Here is a 16,203-nt window from a genome sequence, read left to right on the forward strand (position 1 = left end):
CAAGCATATCCATGACATGATGAAGCCACCACTATGCTTGAAAATATGGAGAGCGGTACTCAGTAATGTGTTGTATTGGATTTGCCCCAAACATAACAATTTGTATTTAGGACAAAAAGTGAATTGCTTTGCTGAATGCTTTGCTGAATGCATGTTTTGGAATATTGTTTATTTTGTACAGGCTTCCTTCTTTTCACTCGGTCAATTAGGTTACTATTGTGGAGTACCTACAATGTTATTGATTCACCCTCAGTTTTCTCCAATCACAGCCATTAAACCTTGTAATTGTCACCATTGGCCTCATGGTGAAATCCCTGAGCGGTTTCCTTCCTCTCTGGCAGCTGAGTTAGGAAGGACACCTGTGTCTTTGTAGTGACTGGGTGTATTGATACACCATCCAAAGTGTAATTAATAACTTCACCATGCTCAAAGGGATATTCAATGTCTGCTTCTTTATTTTTACCCATCTACCAACAGGTACCCTTCTTTGTGAAGCATTCGAAAACCTCCCATGTCTTCGTGGTGGAACCTGTGTTTAAAATTCACTGCTCGATTGACAGACCTTACAGATAATTGAATGTGTAGGGTACAGAGATGAGGCAGTCAATAAAAAAAGTATGTTAAACACTAGTATTGCATAGAGTGGGTCCATGTAACTTATTGTGTGACTTGTTTACACATTTTTACTCCTGAACGTACAGTATTTAGGCTTGCCATAAGAGGTGTTGAACACTTATTGACTGAAGGTATTTCAGATTTTCAATTTAAAAAAAAACAGAAAAAAAACAGAAGTCAAAAGTTGACATGCACCTTAGCCAAGTACATTTAAACTACATTTTTCACAATTCCTGACATTTAATCCTGGTAAAATGCCCTGTCTTAGGTCAGTTAGGATAACCACTTTATTTTAAGAATGTGAAATGTCAGAATAATAGTAGAGAGAATTATTTATTTCAGCTTTTATTTCTTTCATCACATTCCCAGTTGGTCAGAAGTTTACATACACTTAATTAGTATTTAGTAGCATTGCCTTTAAATAGATTAACTTGGGACGCATCTGCGACCAAGCTTTAACTGATGTCTTGATGTGTTGCTTCAATATATCCACATAATTGACCTACCTCATGATGCCATCTATTTTGTGAAGTGCACCTGTCTCTTCTGCAGCAAAGCACCCCCACAACTTGATTCTGCCACCCCTGTGCTTCCCGGTTGGGATGGTGTTGTTCGGCTTGCAAGCCTCCCCCATTTCCCTCCAAACATAATGATGGCCATTATGGCCAAACAACAGTTCTATTTGTGTTTAATCAGACCAGAGGAAATTTCTTCAAAAAGTATGATCTTTGTCCCCATGTGCAGTTGCAAACCGTAGTCTGGCTTTTTTATGGCAGTTTTGGAGCAGTGGCTTCTTCCTTGCTGAGCGGCCATTGAGGTTATGTCGATATAGGACTTGTTTTACTGTGGATATAGATACTTTTGTACCTGTTTCCTCCAGCATCTTCAGAAGGTCCTTTGCTGTTGTTCTGGGATTGATTTGCACTTTTCAAACCAAAGTACGTTCATCTCTAGGAGACAGAACGTGTCTCTTTCCTGAGCGGTATGCCAACTGCATGGTCCCATGGTGTTTATACTTGCGCAGTACTGTTTGTCCAGATGATGGTAATCAGGCATTTGGAAATTGCTCCCAAAGATGAACCAGACTTGTCTACAATTTCATTTCTGAGGTGTTGACTGATTTCTTTTGATTTTCCCATGATGTCAAGCAAAGAGGCACTGAGTTTGAAGGTAGGCCTTGAAATACATCCACAGGTACACCTCCAATTGACTCAAATAATATAATAAATATAATGATGTCAATTAGCCTATCAGAAGCTTTTAACGCCATGACATCATTTTCTGGAATTTTCCAAGCTGTTTAAAGGCACAGTCAACTTAGTGTATGTAAACTTCTGACCCACTGGAATTGTGATCCAGTGAATTATAAGTGAAATAATCTGTCTATCAATTGTTGGAATGACTTCGTGTCATGCACAAAGTAGATGTCCTTACCGACTTGCCAAAACTATAGTTTGTTAACAAGACATTTGTGGAGTGGTTGAAAAGCGAGTTTTAATGACTCCAACCTAAGTGTATGTTAAAACTTCAGACTTCAACTGTAATTCCACTTTGACATTATGGGGTATTGTGTGTGGGCTAGTGACATATCTAAATGTCGTCCATTTTAAATTCAGGCTGTAACACCACAAAATGTGGAAATAGTCAAGTGGCGTGAATACTTTCTGAAGGCACTGTATATCATTCTTATCCACAGATGACACATCATATTTTCAGATCATTAGGAGTGTGCTGAAACGTTATCTCCTGAATCGGGGGATCAAAATATTAACAAAAATCAATGATTCTTCTGACAGCATTGGGAGCACATTTTGGTCATATTTTCAAAAGAATAACATACATGATCGTATTAGCCACACACCCGCGAACATTGTACACCATCATTAGGCTTAATCTAACACTTATTAATGAAGTTATGTTCAATTGGAAATGACAAAAATAGTAATTTGAGGGTACCTTTAGATCACTATTCTGCATACATTTTAAAGCATACATATATCTGGATTACTTGAGCCATTTTAGAGTTTTCCACACTGCCTCAAGGATGGAGCTGGGTGGTGCCCATTTTTGAAAAGTGGTGCCCTAAATTATTTAATAAGTTAAATTTGCATTGGCACTTTAGCTATACATCTTTATTTAGACCTTTACTTGCTTTTTGTTCGAGTTTTATGGTCTCATCACAAAGGAATTTGGTTCAAATGGGTTACATATCTCACAGCTGGACATAATGCATTCCTATTGTTTTTTTTTACCGAGAGTGATGTGTACAGGGTGTCACATCCTGATCTGTTTCACCTGTCTTTTGCTTGTCTCCACCAGGTGTCTCCCATTTGTCCCCATTACGTCCTGTGTATTTATACCTGCGTTTTCTGTTTGTCTATTTCCAGTTCGTCTTGTCCCGTCAAGTCCTACCAGCGTGTGCCCGTGTGTTAGTTTTTAGTTTTCCCTGGTCTTCCCAGTTCTGACTGTTCCGCTTGTCCTGATCCCGCCGTCCTGCTTGATTGCCTGCCATCCTGTACCTGACTGACTCTGATTTGGATTGTGACTCTTTGCCTGCCCCTTGTACTATAATAAACGGTGAGACTCGTACTATCCGCCTCCTGTGTCTGCATCTGGGTATTGGCCTGAGCCGTGACACAGGGCAGATTTCTGGTCACATTTCTTAAAATGAACACTGTATTTAATATCCTATTCTATATCATTCAGGGAACACTTAAATAACCTATTTAGACTGTTTACATGTAAAATATTCAAACTTGGCATGAAAACTACTCTGGGGTGCTTTTCCATCCCAAAAAATATAAGGATATTCAAGTGGCATGTTTTGGATGTTTTTATTTTCTCCAGACCATTTCAAGCATTTTTAAGCCATCATTGGGTTTTATGTACCAATTAGTTATGGACATGTGACATCCGGACATGTGACACCAATATGGCCCCATGGAGCTGGTTGGCGGCCACCAGTTGGACAAAATCAGCGACGACGCCACAGGACAATGAGACCGATATTTCCCTGGATGTGTAAATGTGAAGCCAGCAGTGGGAGAAGATTTTGATCGACATTCTGCTCATTTTCTCATCAAGTAAACATTTAATCTCCATAAACTTGTTTCCAAAACTAGAATCTGTGTCAGCGTGCGCAAAATTTGGTTGACTTGACTTACCTAATTGTTTATAGAGATTACTTTGTTTAGGATGAGTGCACTAGATAGTGGGCATTTCTTCCGCATGAAGGTCATGTACCTTAAGGCAGAAATGGTCTTCGTCCTCTTCTTGGCGGTAGCTAGATAGCTTTCCCAAGTAGATGTCGAGCTGGCTAGCTAATTCACAACACACACAAAAAAATAAACATACTTGGTTTAAATAGCTAGAAATCAGTGTCTTTACAAGTTTTGCGACTACTACTTCTCCCTGTGAAATAACTTTCTTTTTGTGATAAGAAACATGTCATCAATAAATGCCTTTTATTGTAAAATGTTCAGATTTTGTTTAGGGGGAGAGGAAGCAAATCATTACGCCAAGCTTATTTCCCATTCTTGATTATGAAGTTGTTGAGCTGGAATCCCATGTGATTGTCAAAGATACTGATAACTAATGCAATTATGACAATGCAAAGTTGAGGCTATGTGCAGCAATACTGTCCAGAGGAAGGGATGAAAAAATCATTTTCCCAGTTTCCAACAGATGTTGAAAGGTATTAATAAATATTGCATGGTGAGGCACACGTCATGGCTGTGTAATCAGTAGTGTTCTGTATCTTTTTTATTTCACCAGGTAGGCAAGTTGAGAACAAGTTCTCATTTACAATTGCGACCTGGCCAAGATAAAGCAAAGCAGTTCGACAGAGTAAAACAAACACATTCAATAATACAGTAGAAGAAAAATTGGGTGGTCTGCAGGGGGTTCAGATGACAGGTATCCTCAGACTCAGGAACATCTAAAGGACTATTTAAAACGTCTGTGTAGTGTGTAGAGGTATAAGAACAAGGCTTGAGAACACAATCATAAACCTTATACACACACACAATGGCTGGGGGGTCCCAGAGGAGAAGTTAAAATAAACAACGGGCGTTGTAGATTCCCAGAAACCCGAGGTCTCTTTCGCTCCTAGAAAGGGTAGAAGCTGCTCTCGCAGAGAGAGAAGAGAGTCAGTCATATTTCCATAAAATTTCAAACAAAGCCTGAATTGTTGTTGTTGGGAATTCAATCATCTGACATTAAACCTTACGCACTGTTGCAATTACTCAGGAGGAAGATATGGCTGAGAAACATCAGGTGTAGGGACATGTCTGCACAAGTTCTTCGAGGACCAGAAGAAAGGGGGTTATAATGTGTGCGAGGAGCACTTTGAAGTGTTTTATTCAGATTTTTTTTTTAAAGGTACAGCTAATATTTGTCAATAAAAATACATTTCAGTCCTATGATACATTTTTACCAGAAAAGGATCTTTCAACAGGGTTCACAGAAGACACTATCCACCGAGGCAGTACCTACCAGGATAAATAGCATAAATCCACCCCCTCAATCTGCAACAGGTGTACAGCATAGTAGAAAGTGAAGAAAAATAAGCCAACCACAAAGTCTGTAGCAATTATAGATGATCATCGTTTTAAATCAATACAACAGGGTTAAAGTCTTGAATTGTCTAGAGGACAGGGAAGCAGGTGTAGGAGTTTTAGATGAGAAAGACAGAGAGAACAAGACAGTGAAGGAGAGCGTAGACCAAGCTCGATGCAGAGGAAGCAGCAGATGCTGAGTTTAGTTCAGGTGGCCTGCAGGAGGTGGTTTGTCAGGTGACAGTAGACTTCCACAAACATACAGGAGGCGGCACAGTTGACAGAGGTGGCGGAAGGAGGCTTCCTCACGAGCATACAGGAAGCTCAGGTGTCAAAGGAAGCAGCATGTAGCACAGATGTCATGCAGTAGGAGGCCATCATCCAATTTGAAGGTGGTCTATAGTAAAACAATAAACCTACAGGGATTAATTGCACAGACACCGAAAGAAAAATATCACAAAGATGTTGCTTTAACTTCTTAGGGCTGAAATCCCGTTATTTGGATAGATATGACAGCCAGTGAAAGTGCAGGGCGCAAATATTCAAAACATCAAAAAGCTCATAATTAAAATTCCTCAAACATACATGCATTTTATACCATTTTTAAAGGTTCTTGTTGTTAATCCCACCACAGTGTCAGATTTCAAATATGGTTTACAGCAAAAGCACCACAAACGATTATGTTAGGGCACCACCAAACGACAATAAACACAGCCATTTCTTCCAGCCAAAGATAGCAGTCACAAAAAGCACAAATAGAGATAACATTAATCAGTAACCTTTGATGATCGTCAGATGACATTGAGGACTTCATGTTACACAATGCATGTACAGTATGTTTTGTTTGATAGATAAAGTTCATATTTATCAAAATATTAGTTTACATTGGCGCGTCACATTCACTAGTTCCAAAAACATCCAGTGATTTAGCATATGCACATCATTCAGCAGAAATACTCATCATAAATGTAGATAATACAAGTTATACACATGGAATTATAGATATACCTCTCCTTAATGCAACCGCTGTGTCGGATTTCAGAAAAACTTTACGGAATAAGCAAACCATGCAATAATTTGAGACAGCGCTCAGAAAAATAGTCACAATAGCCGCCATGTTGGCGTCAACATAAACAAGAAATTACATAAATATTCCCTTCAGTTTGATGATCTTCATCAGAAAGCACGCCAGTAATCGCAGGTCCACAATACATTTTTTGTTCGATAATGTCCGTTATTTATATCCAAATACCTCATTTTGTTGGCACGTTTGGTATACATATCCAAACTCTCATTCTGGTCAGCATTACGTCAGACAAAAACTTCTAAAAGTTATACTACAGGTCGAAGAAACATTTCAAACGAAGTACAGAATCAATCATTAGGATGTTAACATATAGCTTCAACAAAGTTTCAACCGGAGAATTCCTTTGTGTCTTGATGAGCAATGGACCACAAGTGGATACCATGAGGAATGCTCGTGATCAGAAAATGGCTGACTGCCAGTCACCTGATAGATTCTGCTCTCATTCAGTCCCACAACACAGTAAAAGTCTCATTCAAATTTCTATAGACGGTTGACATCTAGTGGAAGCCCTAGGAAGTGCAACATTAATATCTCAGGGGGGATTTCAATGGGAACCTTGGTGAATACATACCAAGCTCAGATTTCTCACTTCCGGTTTTGATTTCTCCTCAGGATTTTGCCTGCCATATGGAGTTTGGTTATACTTACAGACATCATTCAAACAGTTTTAGAATCCAATACTAATAATAATATGCATAGACTGAGGAGCAGGCTGTTTACTTTGGGCAACTTAATCATCCAAGCTACTCGATACTGCCCCCCAGCCATAAGTTGAGAGAATACAGCTCCTGGAAAAGAAGCTGTCAAATCACACAAAAAAAAGCAAAGCAAGCATGCCGCAAGACTAAAACCCATCCAAACAAAGTACATAGTCATCTTATAAATTGGAATAACACGCATGTTGACTTCTAATAGACAACATTAGGATTGATTATACAATTATATGGTGATTGCATCATCATGCATCTATCCATTTTGTAATTTGTAGAACAAAACAAGATCCAATGTTGGAGGCAATGGAGTCACTACCTCCACCTCTAATAGACTTCAAAACTACAGTGCAGATGAGGATGGAGATTCTGAGATAAAAACAACTTGGAAAACAGCTGTATCACCACAGTCCTTCCACTTACAGATGTCCTTGCATGCACCATTGGTTTATTTTCTGTTAGAATAAATATAGCATTTATCTTTCTCCAGTTGTTGGACTGCATGTTTTCAGAAATTATCTAAAAGATGGTATTATTTTATTTTGAAGCCCAGATTCTTCGACTATCATCGAGAAGATGGAACTCCTGGTCAGAATTATAACAGAAAGAAATGTCCCTAATGTTTGATGAAATGGCAAAAATAAAAAATAGATTTCAATCGCGTAAGGGACGCACGCCATCGGCGGCTTAAACGTCAAGGGCGATGTTGCCAGTCAGGCAATGGTTGTTATGGTTAGGTGTGTCACATCGAAATGGAAACAGGTCATTATGTGAATGGAGTTCAGACATCTACATGACTACTGTTTAACTTTCCTAAAAAGTCCACTCCCTAATAAGACACTTACAGTATATCACAAAAGTGAGTACACCCCTCACAGTTTTGTAATATCATATCCAGAGGTTGTCTTTGGGAAATAGACATATGAGTGCTAACAGTCCCAGAAGGAGGCCTCTTCTAAAGATGATGCACAAGAAAGCCTGCAAACAGTTTGCTGAAGACAAGCAGACTAAGGACATGGATTACTGGAACCATGTCCTGTGGTCTGATGAGACCAAGATAAACTTATTTGGTTCAGATGGTGTCAAGTGTGTGTGGCGGAAACCAGGTGAGGAGTACAAAGACAAGTGTGTTTTGCCTACAGTCAAGCATGGTGGTGGGAGTGTCATGGTCTGGGGCTGCATGAGTGCTGCCGGCACTGGGGAGCTACAGTTCATTGAGGGAACCATGAATGCCAACATGTACTGTGACATACAGAAGCAGAGCATGATCCCCTCCCTTCGGAGACTGGGCCACAGGGCAGTATTCCAACATGATAATGACCCCAAACACACCAAGACGACCACTGCCTTGCTAAAGAAGCTGAGGGTAAACTGGCCAAGCATGTCTCCAGACCTAAACCCTATTGAGCATCTGTGGGGCATCCTCAAACGGAAGGTGGAGGAGTGAAAGGTCGCTAACATCCACCAGCTCCGTGATATCGTCATGGAGGAGTGGAAGAGGACTCCAGTGGCAACCTGTGAAGTTCTGGTGAACTCCATGCCCAAGAGGGTTAAGGCAGTGCTGGAAAATGGTGGCCACACAATATTGACACTTTGGGCCCAATTTGGACATTTTCACTTAGGGGTGTACTCACTTGTTGCCAGCGGTTTAGACAATGGCTGTGTGAGTTATTTTGAGAGGACAGCAAATTTGCACTGTTAAACAAGCTGTACACTAAATACTTTACATTGTAGCAAAGTGTCATTTCTTCAGTGTTGTCACATGAAAAGATACTCAAATATTTACAAAAATGAGAGGGGTGTACTCACTTTTGTGATATACTGTAAATTTACTTACCCTTGCCTTGTTTACATCCCCAACACAGGCACTTTGCTATTCCCTGGCTAAATCTGCAACACCAGCCCAAGAGACTGCTGATATTGTGGCTGAGGCAAGAAAGACTAAAAAGCATAGAACTGACAAAGTAACAATGTCTATATACAGTGGCAAGACAAAGTGTGTGAATCCTTTGGAATTACCTGGATTTCTGCATAAATTCATCATCAAATTTAATCTGATCGTCATCTAAGTCACAGACAAACAGTATGCTTAAACTAATAGCACAAACAAGTGTTTATCTTTATTGAACACACTAAACATTCACAGTGCAGGGTGGAACAAGTGTGAGAATCATTGGATATAATAACTGGTTGACCCTCCTTTGGCAGCAATAACCTAAACCAAATGTTTTCTGTAGTTGCGGATCAGACCTTCACAACGGTCAGGAGGAATTTTGCACCATTTTGCTTTAAAAAAAAGTTTCAGTTCAGCAATATTCTTGGGATGTCTGGTGTGAACAGCTTTCTTTAAGTCAGGCTACAGCATCTCAATTGGGTTACGGTCAGGACTCTCCATAAGACTGGGCCACTCCAGAAGGCGTTGATTTACTTGTGTTTTGGGTCGTTGTCCTGTTGAGCTTGATTCCCCTGCAAAATGTCTTGATACATTTGGGAATTCATTTTTCCGATGATGATAGCAAGCTGTCCAGGCCCTGAGGCAGCGCCAAACCATGATGCCCCATCCATCATACTTTATAGTTGGGATGAGGTTTTGATGTTGGTGTGCTGTGCCTTTTTTTCTCCACACATGCCTTTCAAAAACAACTCAACTTTAGTTTAATCTATCCACAAAATATTTTGCCAGTAGTGCTGTGGAACATCCAGGTGCACGTTTGTGAACTTCAGACATGCAGCTGTTTTTTTTAACAGCTGTGGCTTCTTCCGTGGTGTCCTCCCATGAACACCATTCTTGTCTAGTGTTTTATGTATCGCAGACTCGCAAACAAAGATGTTAGCACGTGCCAGGTATTTCCGTATGTCTTAAGCTGACACTCTAGAATTCTTCTTAACCTCATTGAGCTTTCTGCGCGGTGCTCTTGCAGTCATCTTTGCAGGACGGCCAATCCTAGGGAGAGTAACAACAGTGCTGAACTTTCTCCATTTATATACAATTCGTCTTACCGTGGACTGATGAACATCCAGGCTTTTAGAGATTCTTTTGTACTCCTTTGCAGCTTTATGCAAGTCAACAATTCTTCATCTTAGGTCTTCTGAGATCTATTTTGTTCGAAGCATGGTTCACATCAGGCAACGCTTCTTGTCAATAGCAAACTCAGATTTTGTGAGTGTTTTTTATGGGGCAGCTCTAACCAATGTCTCCAATCTCGTCTCATTGATTGGACTCCAGGTTAGCTGACTCCTGAGTCCAATTAGCTTTTGAAGGTAATTAGCCTAGGGGTTCACATACTTTTTCCAAAAAGTATGTGAATGTTTAAATTATGTATTCAGTATAGACAAGAGAAAAAACAGTAATTTGTGTTTAAGAACACTGTCTATGTCTATTGTTGTGACTTAGATGAAGATCAGATCTAAATGTATGGCCAATTTATGCAGAATTCCAGGTAATTCCGGGTAATTCCAGGTATATTCATGTACATACTACCTCAATTGTCCCGACCAACCAGTGCTCCCGCACATTGGCTAACCAGGCTGTCTGCATTGTGTCCCGCCAACCCCTCTTTTACACTACTGCCACTGTCTGTTCATCACATATGCATAGTCACTTTAACCATATCTACATGTGCATACAACCTCAATCAGCCCGAGTGACCGGTGTCTGTATGTAGCCTCGCTACTTTTATAGCCTTGCTACTGTATATTTCCTCGCTACTGTTATTTTCACTGTCTTTTTACTGTTGTTTTTATTTCTTTATTTACCCATTGTTCACCTAATACCTTTTTTGCACTATTGGTTAGAGCCTGTAAGTAAGCACCTGTTGTATTCGGCGCACGTGACAAATACACTTTGATTTGATTTAATTACAAAGGGTTCACATACTTTTTCTTGCCACTGTACAATAATCCAGTTTCATCACTACGATATATTTGGATTTTACAGTAATTACTTTAAATGTGATAGGTCATCAATGTTGTGTGTGACCAGTCACCCTGTAATATGAAGTTCATGAAACTCCTTGGAGCAAGTCTAAATGCTGAGGACCACACTGACGGGGCGCACTGCATCACAGTTGAAGACCACACTGACGGGACCCACTGCATCACAGTTGAAGACCACACTGACGGGGCCCACTGCATCACAGTTGAAGACCACACTGACGGGGCCCACTGCATCACAGTTGAAGACCACACTGACGGGGCCCACTGCATCACAGTTGGAGACCACACTGACGGGGTCCACTGCATCACAGTTGAAGACCACACTGACGGGGCCCACTGCATCACAGTTGAAGACCACACTGACGGGGCCCACTGCATCACAGTTGAAGACCACACTGACGGGGACCACTGCATCACAGTTGAAGACCACACTGACGGGGCCCACTGCATCACAGTTGAAGACCACACTGACGGGGCCCACTGCATCACAGTTGAAGACCACACTGACGGGGCCCACTGCATCACAGTTGAAGACCATACTGACGGGGCACACTGCATCACAGTTGAAGACCACACTGACGGGGCCCACTGCATCACAGTTGAAGACCACACTGACGGGGCGCACTGCATCACAGTTGAAGACCACACTGACGGGGCCCACTGCATCACAGTTGAAGACCACACTGATGGGGCCCACTGCATCACAGTTGAAGACCACACTGACAGGGCCCACTGCATCACAGTTGAAGACCACACTGACGGGGCCCACTGCATCACAGTTTAAGACCACACTGACGGGGCCCACTGCATCACAGTTGAAGACCACACTGACGGGGCCCACTGCATCACAGTTGAAGACCACACTGACGGGGCCCACTGCATCACAGTTGAAGACCACACTGACGGGGCCCACTGCATCACAGTTGAAGACCACACTGACGGGGCCCACTGCATCACAGTTGAAGACCACACTGACGGGGCGCACTGCATCACAGTTGAAGACCACACTGACGGGGCCCACTGCATCACAGTTGAAGACCACACTGACGGGGCCCACTGCATCACAGTTGAAGACCACACTGACGGGGCGCACTGCATCACAGTTGAAGACCACACTGACGGGGCCCACTGCATCACAGTTGAAGACCACACTGACGGGGCCCACTGCATCACAGTTGAAGACCACACTGACGGGGCCCACTGCATCGCAGTTGAAGACCACACTGACGGGCCCACTGCATCACAGTTGAAGACCACACTGACGGGGCCCACTGCATCGCAGTTGAAGACCACACTGACGGGGCCCACTGCATCACAGTTGAAGACCACACTGACGGGGCCCACTGCATCACAGTTGAAGACCACACTGACGGGGCCCACTGCATCGCAGTTGAAGACCACACTGACGGGCCCACTGCATCACAGTTGAAGACCACACTGACGGGCCCACTGCATCACAGTTGAAGACCACACTGACGGGGCCCACTGCATCACAGTTGAAGACCACACTGACGGGGCCCACTGCATCACAGTTGAAGACCACACTGACGGGGCCCACTGCATCACAGTTGAAGACCACACTGACGGGGCCCACTGCATCGCAGTTGAAGACCACACTGACGGGCCCACTGCATCACAGTTGAAGACCACACTGACGGGGCCCACTGCATCACAGTTGAAGACCACAGAATTCCCATCTTTGATGTTCCGCACTTGGTAAAATCAACTTGGTTAAAAAATATATACATAATAATAATACATGGAAAAAATAATAGGACAAAACACACATCACGACAAGAGAGACGACAGACACACTACATAAAGAGAGACCTAAGAAAATGCAATCAGTACAGGGTGGATTACACAGTTGAAAACCTTACACATAGAACACATAGATCACTATCAAACCAACACAAGCTTTTTCCTTCTACATCTTGCTGGGACTAGAACCCACTTACTGACACGCTTTGCAGAAACCAAGATTATATTACTTCTATAATGCAGGACTATTTGGACTCCCATTCTGACCACTAGACACACTATTTGACCAGTGGAGGCTGCTGAGGGGAGGAAGGCTCATAATAATTGCTTAAACGGAGCAAATGGAATAGCATCGAACACACGGAAATCACGTTTTTAATGTATTTGATACCATTTCACTTATTTCGCTCTAACCATTACCACGAGCCCATCCTCCCCAGATCAACACTGCCGAAGGGGATGCAGATGGGGATTGTTTAGAGGATGTCTTGCACATGAAATGCAGAAAGAGCCAATCTTTCATGACTGCAAGGCATGCGAGAGGCTGCTGGTCCACATCAGTTCTTCTGATTCAACAACCTTTATCAAAAAGAAGCGCTACATTGAGGATGCTAGGCTGGTGGAGCCATCTCAACTGCTGAGGGTGATGGTAATAAAAATGGAGGATATTATTGACAAAAACCTTAACAGTCTCCTGGTAAGAACTGGCATTGTGTCAGGACTAATAGTCCTCTTACTTAGATCTAGTGCCTTTGATTGCATCCAGGAAGGCCATGTCGAGCATGCCTACCCTCTCATAGAAAAAATCTATAAAGAAATACACCACGTGTAGAATGCGAGCGCAGCTTAGAAAAAATAAATTGTGAAGTTAACAAACCCGAAAACCACAGCACAGCGAAAACTGAAGTGTTTCACCGGATAGTCATTTTTTTAGTAACTTGACTTCCCCCCCATCTCACTATCCTGGTGGAGAGAACAAAACAAACAGAGATCCCAGGGATCATCAACTAGATTCAGCCGCGTGCCTATTTTTTTCTTGAGAGGATGTTTGGGTTGCCGGAATATAATTACAAATAATTTGTAGACTGCAAATTGACCGCAAGAAGCCCGAACAGATATAATGTTTCACTAAAATATAATCATACAAACCTTGCTCACATTTGTATACTATTATGCAGGGGAATTCTTGAACAGATTTCTTAAATAAAAATTACTTGGAGCTCATTTCCTGATGTTTTTCCAGTCTTATGTCCAACAAGAAAAATAATGTAATTTAAAAATAGTTTTGACCAAATAAAACTACCCATGGGCCCAATTCGGCCTGCGAGTTGGGGGAACCCTGCTTTGTCCTCACTGTCACTCAGAAACTAATTCCAATGTCCGCCTGGTAATAGTTCTGTTCAAAACAAAACGATTGTAAAATAATTTCGGTTCCAACACTTGGTTCTAGCTCTTTTGAGGTGTAACAATGCAGTACTGTAGAGAGTACATTAATTCATGGAGACGCTGTTTGTCTGTGTTCATCCATGTTCTAGCTGTTTCTAAATATTCGAGTAAACATGTACAACCTGTGCTCTCTCAAATCAAAGTTAATTCTTTAAAAATCATTTTCTAAAGTGATATGATTGATAATTTTGCTCACAATGTTATTTCCCTTCATTTAAATGGACTAACACCAAGTGACAGTTTGTATTTAGACACACCAAATTATCAATGGAATCCCATAATGAATGGGTGTGATTAGCTAATCATTTTCTCTAGTATAGACCCCTCCCCTGATAACAGTTTGTCACTGGAGAGAATGCTCAAGGTCCTTATATATCTTTGTAGTCAGGCAGTAACACTAATGACATAAAACTGATGAACACACATTATATTGGTAAAAACATTTTTTTATTTGAATAGCCTTTGCTAATCTATACAATATAGCAAATACTTTTGTTGTATGGCTAGCATTCAAAATAATATATAAATATCTTTGAATCACAAAAACATGTCACTATACCTTTTTGGTAACTTGTGGCTCAGTTGGTAGAGCATGGCACTTCCAACACCAGGGGCGTGGGTTCGATTCCCACGGGGACCAGTACAGAAAAAGTATGAAAGTGTATGCGCTCACTAATGTAAGTCACTGGATAAGAGTGTCTGCTAAAATGTAAAAATGTACAGTACACATCAAATCAAATTGTATTTGTCACATGCGCCAAATACAACCTTACAGTGAAATGCTTACTTACAAGCCCATAACCAACAATGCAGTTTTAAGAAAATCCCTAAAAAAAGTAAGAGAATAACAAAATAATTAAAGAGCAATAGTAAATAACAATAGGGGGCTATATACAGGGGGTACCGGTACAGAGTCAATGTGTCAATGTGCGGGGGCACCGGTGTCAATGTAATTGAGGTAATTATGTACATGTAGGTGGAGTTATTAAATTGGCTATGCATAGATAACAGGGAGTAGCAGCAGCGTGGGAGGGGGGGGGCAATGCAAATAGTCTGGGTAGCCATTTGATTAGTTGTTCAGGAGTCTTGTGGCTTGGGGGTAGAAGCTGTTTAGAAGCCTCTTGGACCTAGACTTGGCGCTCCGGTACTGCTTGCCGTGCGGTAGCAGAGAGAACAGTCTATGACTAGGGTGGCTGGAGTCTTTGACAATTTTTAGGGACTTCCTCTGACACTGCCTGTTGACATGGAAGATCCAAGATGGTGTAGCAGTGCAGACGTGTTTTGTTCGTCCTCTCGTGTACTTTCTTATTTTTTTCGTCTTTTTTTGTATATATTTAACATTTCTTTTGAATCTCTTCTACATTTTAGTTCAATTATACCTTCCGGTAACCTGCCTCACCCAATGTGATACGGAACCGCTATTATTTTAAATTTTTAAACCTTATAGCAAGAACCTCCCAGCCATCAGAAGCTAACCAACTAATTATCTACAAGTTATTTAGCCACTGCTAGCGGCCTTTACCTTCTGCACAGGTACCAGACCTTTTTTTAGCTTGGATAATACTCGCCAGCCTACCAGTAACGGACTGTCTCTCCACTACAACGCCGTATTCCTGCCGTAATCCCTGGACCATTCTCCTGATCTTCACAGCGAGCTAGCTCCCACCAAGTTACCCAGTACCTAAGATATCCCTGAGGCCCACCTCCCAGCCTACTCAGTTGTTCACCCAGACTCCACCCAAACACGGCTAGAACACACTCCTCCACCGGATCCTTGCCATAAGCTCAGGACCTTGGCACCAGGTCACCGCTGCTACCGAGTGGCTATAGTGGCTAACGCCCCTGTCCCGAAGCTAGCACCAGTTAGCCGTGAGCCAGGCGCATCTCCCGAATAGAAAACTAAATTACTACAACTACAATACCGCTTTCGCCATCTGGCTTGGATCCTTAGTCGACACGGCGCCCCGAATCTATTCTACCAAGCCCAGAAATCTGCTCCTTTTACTCTTTGTCCACAACGCTCTAGGCGACCAGTTTTGATAGCCTTTAGATGTACCCTCATCCTACTCCTCCTCTGTTCCTCGGGTGATGT

General features: G+C 42.0%; 1 non-coding gene across 1 annotated transcript; it reads left to right on the forward strand.

Moving 5' to 3' along the window:
* The first annotated feature begins 14,676 nt into the window (after positions 1–14,676).
* Positions 14,677–14,751, forward strand: trnag-ucc. The gene has a single exon. It is a non-coding gene; the product is annotated as a tRNA-Gly (tRNA).
* Positions 14,752–16,203: the final 1,452 nt, after the last annotated feature.

The sequence above is a fragment of the Oncorhynchus gorbuscha genome, linkage group LG02 (assembly GCF_021184085.1).
Source record: "Oncorhynchus gorbuscha isolate QuinsamMale2020 ecotype Even-year linkage group LG02, OgorEven_v1.0, whole genome shotgun sequence".
Classification (NCBI taxonomy): Eukaryota; Metazoa; Chordata; class Actinopteri; order Salmoniformes; family Salmonidae; genus Oncorhynchus; species Oncorhynchus gorbuscha.